Here is a 9,946-nt window from a genome sequence, read left to right as displayed (position 1 = left end):
CTAGCGTGACTGATTGTCTTCTATTTTCCAAGAAAGACAATAGCCAGGCCATTATATTTACAAAATAAATCAGCCTCCTCATCTCCTTACCCTCTCAGGTTGTCAAAGAATATAAAAACAATTTATAGCTGATAACACCTATATTTAAAACTTTTTAACCCCTAAATCAAATGTTTGCTGGAACCGCCACCACTTCCTGAAAATTTCTTTCATTGAACTTCAGAACTAAACTCACACTTCTGTTAATCAGGAAACATCTACAAACTCAACCTTTTGCACATACATGAATGACAGTGATTCCCATACAGTCACTCTGGGACAGTTCTGATTATGCTTGTGTGTAATGTTTTCCCTTTCAGTTCATTGCAAAGTGCACTGATATCTAATGATGCAATAGGTCTATGTAAAATAACTAAAATATTAATAAAAAATATCATGAATAACAGTGCTCTTAACTGATGTTATTTATTTATTAAATAAATCCCACAACTACTCTGAACACCTGAGACAAAAGAAATGTATAGTACATAACATTCATCATTTCAACAATCATAGTATTGCTAGAAATGGAAGCTCAAGCACTGATAACCAAGCAAGATAGATAATCATTCTTTCTTTCTTTGCTTCTTTCTTTCTTACCTTTTCTTTCTTTTTTTTAATTTAAGCTTTCTTGTACAGCATACTAGTACTCAAAGTACAGAGTCTCCCAGCGCAACACCAGATTCATCACTCAGCTTACTGGCAGTGGCAATCTCTTGAGCTTTCAGTGGAAGTTCTACAATTCCAGGCCAAGGACATTGAGAAACATCTGCCACACTTTTTTGAGTGTGTGCAGTTAACAATTAACTTGTTATTCTTGACAGACCTAAGATAAAGTGAGGGGGTGTATTCTAGAATTTCATTAGAAAGACATTTATGGCTATTTCCATAGTATATTTCCTGGAGTAGATCTGCAGACAAATTCAATTATTTTGGCTACTGGGAGCCTTATTGGTTTTAGTTTGAATAGAACCCTGATATCAGCATTTTCAATAGATTGTAGTTGTGAAATTCCTATTTTGATGACACAAAAATAGTTGCACAAGGCATTTCTAAGTGAATGTAGGCATTGGCAAATATAATTTTGAGAGAAAAAGATAAACTCAAAATCTAAGGTTCCCAGGACAGTTGATGAAATGATGACTAAAATGTGATTTGTTTTGCTGATTTGGGGCAAATCGCCAAAGGGCATTTTCTCATTAGGTAAAGAAATTTTGGGCTCATTAGGAAGGTGGGCGGACCTGAGTCCACCCGCCATCCCTGCGGTGTGTGGACCGGCCACCAGACATGCGGCGGTCCCGCACCATGAATTAGGATGCGACCACCACCATGGCGGTCGCATTCTGAAATTTAACATTGCAGCGGGTGCTGCTGACAGCAGCACCAGCCGCAATGTTAAAATCGCATGTCTAGCATTACACTGCACCACATGGTAGGCACCACACGGTGCCTGCCACTTGGTGCAGTGGAATGTAGGGGGGTACCATAGGTACACCCCAAGTGCCCCCACCTCCCCCAGACACAAGGGAGTCGCGCAACGGGCCCCTAGACCCAATCCCCACCAGCCTTTCCATGGCGACATCGCCGCCATGGAAAGGCCTTTTTTAATTTCCCACATCCTAATATGGCGGAAGGTGCCTGTTAGGCACCGCCACCATATTAGTGACCCTGCTCCGCCCGCCAGGCAATCGTTACAATTGCCATTGGTGGCAAAGCGGCAGACGGACTTTCCATCAGCCGCAATACCCACCGCCATCCTAATATGGCGGTGGGTAAATCTCATTGTGATGGCGGAACGATCGCCACCGCTGATCGTTCCACCATCGTAATGAGCCCCTTTGTTTTTAGACAGATTAGGCATTACGAAATATTTAACCATTCACTTTCCTTAATTTCACGTACCAGATTGTGAGTGACCCCTTGGTAGGTATTGTAAATATAAATAGGGTGTTATCTGCACAATAATAGGTTCTAATTAAAACAAAGTAAAACAGGTGATCAAGGTGGCAGACAGAACTAAAAAAGTAATGAAGAGAGTATTGAACCTCTTGAGGTTGCATCACCCCCCATGATAGAAGTTTGATGTGGGAAACAAAGTCCCCTATTTTGACAGATTTCCATTTTTCTATGTTGCCATCTATAGTCATATATTTGATACGCTGAAGTAGAATAAAGAATTTGATGATTAACTAATACCATGTGCTCTAGAAGAAAACCTCATATGTGTTACCCAAGCATGCTAAGGTAGGACAATACTTGATGGTTTTTTTTCTATATTTTAATCGCTTGTGATGTTTGTTATATAAACATGGGTGCCTTATGAACCGAAAGTTTACATAATCCTTAAATCAGTAAATGATTTCACTGTCTCCAATAAAAGATGTAATCATTAGCGCACAATTGTATTTACCTGTTTTCTTATGTGTGCTAATGGTGCCAAATGATGGTATCTATGCACTGTGCGAGCTAGAATTATATTTGAAAAATAAGAGTGTACAAAATTTCAAAATCCCAAACAGTGCATTGAAAAACAGTAAAATTGTTCAGCCCAAGGGCTTAACAAAGACCCCCGCAGCCCCCGCAGGGCGGGGGGCCCCCTAAGCGCACTGGACACTTACACTCACAGACAGGGTCCGTCTGAACACTGGGACCTAGTGTTAAAGTTAACTCTTTGCTCAATGCGCTGAAAAAGCACAGTTTTTCCAGAGCAGCTGATGAGGTCTCAGAGCATCGGCCTTAGCGAGGTCTGTGCCAGCTGTACCCCTTGTGCTGGCAGGTGGCGTTTCTCCTGTGCATTGTTGTACACTATTTTGTTTTGACCAGATTCTTTTATTTGTGCCTCAGCCTCTCTGCCAAGTGGTTTCCTGTGATACCTTACGCTGGAGTCACACTTCCACTGGCGCATACAGCTACGCTTACTTCTACCCCTCTGGTATTTAAATGCCTCTTTCCTATTCCTCATCTCTCCTCCCTTCCACACCTGGTGACCTCCCTCACTGGTGTCTCTTGCCTCTCTTTTCTCTCTTGGAGTAAAGGTCTCAAAGAGGACTGGATAGCAGCAGATACTTGATGGACACGTCACATATCCATACGTTGCCACGGAGTGCCCCACGTTGCTCACTGCCATCAGCAAGGCAGACCATATTTTACAAGGTACATGCACCAGCAGCGGGCGCAGAGGTCTGAGGGGACCACTGACCAGATTATTGCTGTGTTTTTCATTTATAAGAGCGTCCAATAGACCCGTTTACTCCTTTGCACTAGGGTCCACTTGCCACGCCACAGGGACCAAAGGCTGCATTCGAATACAAAAGGAAACACACAGCTTGAAGGCATGCCTCTAAGCACTGCCCGCACGGAAAGCGAGAGCCTGACTCGGGCCGGTGAGGGCTCTTTAATGTCACACTTTACCACTGTGCTTTAAACTGACCCAGCAGCCCCGGTAACAAAAATTATGTTTCCAAAATCTCTTGATTTTGATTCGAGTTACCCCGAAGCTGGAAGCCCCCTGTGTGCCCCTCATGGCAGAAACCCTTTTTAGCCAAATGTACTTGGTATAACACTGCGCCTGGCGGCTAGTTCGATGTCTTGTAGCTCGAGGAAATATGGGGCATATTTACAAGCTGGCGATAAAAAATTATCGCCACTTTTGCGACCATTTTCGGCCAAAAAGCGGCGATAATTTTATTGCCTAATTAGCAAAGCCACGCAAATGCGTGAAATTTTGCTTTAGCATCAGGATTCCTAGCGCCCAGCTTTGCTTCTCTAATGAGATGCAAAGTGGGCCTTCCTGACCTAACATGACAGGAGAAATGTCGCTAAGCGACATTTCTCCTATCAGCAAGCCCCACGCTATGAAGCATGGCGTCAGAAAAAGCAGCGATAACCCCTGTTATAGCTATTTCCCTTACGCCTGCTTCAGGACTGACTTAGCCATGATATCCTATGGAAGGTGGATATCATGGCTAAGTTTGTGAGTCCCTATCATCAAGCTAACGCCACATTGCGTGAGATTATCGCTGGGTTTCCAGCGATAATCTCACGTTAGGCAGTTAGCGTGAGGATTTTTATCGCTATTGAGATAAGCGTTGCTAATAGCACGCTATCTCAGCGATAAAAATCCACGTTACCCGGCGATAATTATCCTAGCGCTAAGTGCGCTTAGCGATAATTATCGCCGGTTGTTGCTGATATGCCCCCAAGTCACTTAAATACCACACCATATGCGTTTTAGGGAAGATCTGCATCCTGAGCCTGCCCTGTGGACGTCGCAGCTGTGGTCTTCGGCCTCAGGGTGGGGCATCAGGTGGGCAGGGCTGATCTGACTGAATTGTCATGCGCAGTCAGTGTAAACTGTACGTGCGGAGGCGGTGGGCCTTAGTCAGACACAGTGACCGAAATGTAATTGCCAGCCTGTGCCAGCCACCAAAGCTGCAAGACAAGTCTCAGGTGAGTCGGTGAGAGAGTGAGATGACGAGACAACTAACTGGTAGTAGTACTCCTAGTCCAGTCACTCACTATATATTGTGTTGAGTTCAGTGGTCAAAGTGGGCGGAATCCGCAGGGCACAGCGTGCGCGTGCCCCTACTTCTTTAATTGAATGCGATCCATGATTCCCCTACTTTTTTATTTTAAAAACTGCATCCCAGGATGCCATAAATAGCCGAGGCACATATATAAGGCTCGGCTTTCATGGCCGTTGGGGACGGACGGGCAGGCAGGAAAGGGAAAACGGGCTCTTTTTTCTTTCCTTCTTGCCCAGAGAAGACAAGGGCAGTCTCCACTTCTTCTTATTCCCTCTATTTCTGTCTCTGTCTCGCTCCTCCTTACTTGCTGAAAATCATGAATTCAACAAACAGCTTTTACCCTCTCTTTTCTCTCCTTTCCTTTATTTGTTCCCCTGTGAAATGGATCCAAAAAAGAAAAGCACTTGCTGGAAATGTCTTTTTCTGACATTTTTCTATACAAAAGTGCAGCCTCAGGATGGAGAGAAAAAGGTTAAAAATACAACAAATAAATAGCTAAATAAAGCAAGGCATAGTAGTTGCAATGTGGCCAGATTGGTTTTATTCACACACACACACTCCAGCGCCACTTTACAAAGTTTACCAGTGAAGCGCTACTTTCGTTTTCTCATCTTTCTTTGAACAGCATTGTTTTCTTAGTTGGGGAAGAGCAGCATTCCTGAAGGGACTGCAATACCTAGTTAATGTGTAGAGTGGAAAATGTTTAATGTGTTCATTATAAGCTGTTTTCATCATTTTAGTTTATCTGCGTCCAGGGGTGTGATCTTTATAAACCAAACTGCTTACGTTTTGTAAGGATATAAGCAATGGACATTAAAACAGTTCACTTCTAGGCCCTGTAGTCATTTCCTTAATTTTCAAGCAAGAACACTCATTGATTTCTGAATAATGAGTGTAAAAGCATTAAGGTAACCACGTTGTTCCTGCTTACATTTCACATGCTTTACTTAATCTTGCATTTCCTGAGTGTTTGCTTTTTCCAGGATGTTGTTACTTCTTATTTTTTCAGGCAGCATATTACTCTTGTCTAGTGAATTATTTAAATTGAGTCGCATCCAGGTGTTTATAGCACGGCACGATTTGGTTGTAGCTGAAGGCAGTGCAAGTTTCTCTCAGTGGAGCAGTCTGGTGTTCAGTGGGGGAGAGGATGTGGCCACAGCTGCCGATTTTTGCACTGGGGAACCAGGTTCAGCCTTCGTGACCAGTCCACCAGATCACTCTCCTGAAGGAGCACATTCCCATGCTAGACCTATGAAGGCACCGCAAGACCTTAGAAGCCCTGGTGTCATAGCACCAGCAGGTCGACCCTGGTGCTGACAAGTGTGCGTTAACTTTGAAGGCCTGTCCCCCACAATCCATAGTTAAGTTCACCTTCAGTCTTGCGGGCAGGCCTATGAAGCAGCACACCCTAGAGCAACAGTGACTCTGTCACTGAGATCACAGGACCCTTGAAATCAGTTAGCCTCACCCATTGGTACCTCCATTGGCCTTGTTACAGTAGTAGTAGTGCAACTCACCAGGGATCGGCAATGCAGGATTTGCACACACACTAAACTAAGGGGCTCATTACGATGGCGGGTAGATTTGATCCGCCAGCCAGCGTAGCGGTAATTGGGTCTGACAGCAGCACCGCTGCGATGTTGAAAGGAGCATGTTGTGAATTTCACTGCACTATGTGGCAGGCACTACACTGTGCCTGCCACTTGGTGCAGTGAAATGTAGGGGGTACCATGGGTACCCCCTCAGTGCACCCACACCTCCCCCAAACACAAGGGGGGCCCACAACGGGCCCTGGAAGACATTCTCCGCCAGCCTTTCAATGGCGGTTCAACCGCCATGGAAAGGCTGGCTTCCGCCGGCATCATAATTGTGCCTGCGGAGCCTGCTAGGCTCCGCTGCCATTGTAAGCATGCTGACCGCTCCGCCGGGCAATCGTGATGATTGATACCAGCAGAAAAGCGGCAGCTGGACTTTCCCTCCGCTACGGTACCCACCGCCATCATAATGTGGCAGGGGGTAAATCTCATGACGATGGCGGAACGATCGCTGGCGCGGCGGTGGCTATTTTTCCACCATCGTAATGAGCCCCTTAGTTAGCAAACTTCACTGTCTCTCTGCTTCATGCACAAGCACTTTTAACATGTGCTGCCTGCTTTGTGGCCACTGGAATTATACAGCTATAGGGGACAAAATTGTGCTGCAGTGTTTACTAAATTATGCAGCACAAAAAATGGCTGCAGCGTAATGCGGTATATTTTCTGATACTTTAATATTTTGACTTTTTACACATACTAACTGTCTTTGCAAATATTTTGCCTCCTTAGTACCAGTGTACATACAAATGAAGCAGTGAGAAAGGTGACCAGTCAACCTTTGCAGAGGGCCCTCCACTTCGCAGCAACACAAGTCACATTTTTAGTAACCTTTGATCCGTTTGAGCTACAAACAATTTATTAGTTATAATCGTCAAATTATGCAGCAGATGATGTATTATGTGACAAATAAGGCAGAACCATAATTATGTGGAATACATTTGAAAACTAGGATATTTCACCATTCATGTTTGAACTGCTCTTGTGGAAAAGGGCAAGAGAAGTTCTGATGACAGAAACTGCAAGGCTCGGAGACAGATAGTTTGTGATTCCACTTTTGAGTATATGTGGGACATTCTGTGATAGGAAATGTATTCCACTTTGTGAATGTATTTTAATGTCAATAACTCATAATAAACCCTTAATAAACATGTGCATCCATTAGTTGAAATAAATATTGTGATCAGCTGTAACTGGTTAGTGAAATGGTAAACAAATACTAGAAATTAGGATGTCCTTCTCTTTCTGGCCACACCTCTGACTCCGCCCACTGATCCAATCCTCAGGTTATCCCCGCCTTCTGATTCTCCGCCCACATTCAGGCACCTGAGCCCCAGATTTGCTTGCATGCCATTTGCGAGACTCTAGCCACCACGAGCCGTACACCCATCATAAAATAAGCCTTACTTTTGCAAAATTTTGCAGATGTTAGCCTGCGGCCCTGCAAGGGTATTTAATTTATTGATGCTTCTTTATTGGAGGGTCCGGTGTCTCCGGTTGTGGAGCGGCACATGAAAAACTTGACAAATGGCTTTTCCAACAGCCATTCTCCATTACAGCCTACTGGGAACTATGATGTCTTCAATCCCATGCTTCCTCTGAAGGAGCAGTGTTCTGTTAATATGGCAATGTTAATTTTTCATTATGCTGAAAATACCCAATCATGCTTCGCATCCACACATTCAGAGTAAATTGTGCATGCCCCTATTTCTTTTTTCTGCAACATTTGTATGTATATTAGGCAATTCTTTAGTGATTATTTTTCTTCAGCAGTGATGTAACATAAGTTCCCGCAGTGTGGGAGTGCAGAGCTCCAGGGGCCCCCTCAGCAAAAGTGGTAAGTGTTGGGGAGGGGGCCCCCACCCTGTACTTCGCAGGGGTGGCCCTCAAGTTTCGTTACACCACTGGTCAGCCGGTTGAGCTCCCACTGCAAGGATATATGTAGGCTGCAGATTAGAGCTTAAATCTCATCAGAATGATACAGTGTGCACAACTGACCTTTGAAATAGTAATATTATGTATGATATAAGTGCCAAGATGCAATTTACTTTGTAGCAAATTATATATTTATGGTAAATATTCGTACACTGGACAAACAAACACCTCTGAGTTTGTCATATTTAGAATCGGCAGGCATACTTCCGCTGTATTGATCCGTTACAAAAATGGTTTATTTGTCTAAGCATGAGCCGCCAACATTCTACAGTCCAAACTTATAACTCCAATCTATGATGTCATACATTCTACAATAAAGATTCCACCCGTGACACAGTAATTCATTACAGAAATTTACTACAGGTCGCCAAACAGCTAAATATGTCCCTAATAGACAAATAGGATCTACAAAGTCAGAAAATAGGGGCCATAAAGCGAAGGAAATAAATGATTCTCTTTTCTCAATCCTGCATCAATCACCGACAATAATTATTCTAGAATGTTGCTTTCTTTGATGACGGCGCCTTGGAGACTTATTGTGACATCATTTGCACCAGGATCTCATTAATGTGGCACCAGAGAGTTCCAGTCTGTAGAAATGCTCTTATTTGGGAAATTACTTATGGTGGTTTTTATCGTAAACTGCCCTGAAATTCATGGCCATACCCCTATATGCATTCCCATCCACATGAGGACTTAACGGCACACACCTCTGTGCTCTCTGGTGGCACGCACCCATCACCATGCCAGCTATGGCCTGTGAGAGTGCATGTGTATGATGCTCCAAATATGCCCTGACAACCCTTTATTCCAAATACAGATTGCCTAGATATAATTGAACACTTGTTCTTAGTCTATAATCCATGCTCCAATGAGCGTGATGTCCAAAAGTGCTTTAGCAATCTTTGGCTCAAAGTTCAGGCCTCCTCAAAAAACAAAACTATTCTATGTTGTAGAAGTAATCATTCAGCTGACCTATGTGCTTGACACCTTCCAATCATTACACCTGCATATGGAGTACATTGGCTGCTAATGGCGCTGTGCTTTACTTCATAAATGTTTACACAAACATGAAAAAAGGCAGCTATAGAGATTGTTACTGTTTGCTGGATGTTTAATAAGTGTAATCATGTTCTTTCCTCTCTCTTTCACCCTCTCCCAGTTTTGCTCTCTTTGTGTTACTGCAGAAGTCACTGGTGTTAACAGAAGTCAAACACTGGGTAAATTCCTGATTTAGGAGAAGACTCTGAAAGAACACTATTTCTATCATCACCTGAGAAAAGGGAGTCTAACAGTGGATCCACACTTCACAAAGCAGCTGGTTAGGGAATTGCAGTTTTCAGACACTTTTTTTGTGGATGATACCTTTCAAATTCAGTAGCATCCAGGATACATTCCTTAGTGAGATCCTCACATGCTTTCGTGTCCCCCCGGCGTTTGTTTTCTAGAGCATATTCGAGAATTCAGTCATTCTTGAATTTGAAAACTTTTATTGGCTATTTTCAAACTGCTGTTGCTACAAAAAAGGAGCATAAGATTTCTATTTCTGGACAATTTATTAATAAGTAGTTTAACAGGCTTAAATATTTACAATTGTACCCTACAGTTGCCCATATATTTGGAGTAAATTATACACACCGAGAGCCTGATTCACAAAGGTAAACTTACTCTTTTGTGTTTGTTTACTATTTTTTGGTATTCACAAACTGTCATTTAATAATAACTTTACGACTGTGGAGGCCTATCTTTTTGTATGGAGTCTCCGCCCCAACTGCAAAGTCTCCTCAGTCATAAAGTTACTATAACTCTACCTAAGTTTACCTTTGTGAATCAGGTCCATGTTATGTACCTTTA

At 43.3% G+C, this 9,946-nt stretch overlaps 1 pseudogene; it reads right to left on the bottom strand.

Annotated features, from left to right (window-relative positions):
* Nucleotides 1-3,452: 3,452 nt before the first annotated feature.
* On the bottom strand, nucleotides 3,453-3,578 carry LOC146797593 (U11 spliceosomal RNA; annotated as a pseudogene).
* Between the last annotated feature and the right edge of the window lie 6,368 nt (nucleotides 3,579-9,946).

The sequence above is a fragment of the Triturus cristatus genome, chromosome 9 (genome assembly GCF_964204655.1).
Source record: "Triturus cristatus chromosome 9, aTriCri1.1, whole genome shotgun sequence".
Classification (NCBI taxonomy): domain Eukaryota; kingdom Metazoa; phylum Chordata; class Amphibia; order Caudata; family Salamandridae; genus Triturus; species Triturus cristatus.
The sequence above is the reverse complement of the archived record's forward strand: the minus strand, read 5'-3'. Positions and strand labels throughout refer to the sequence as shown.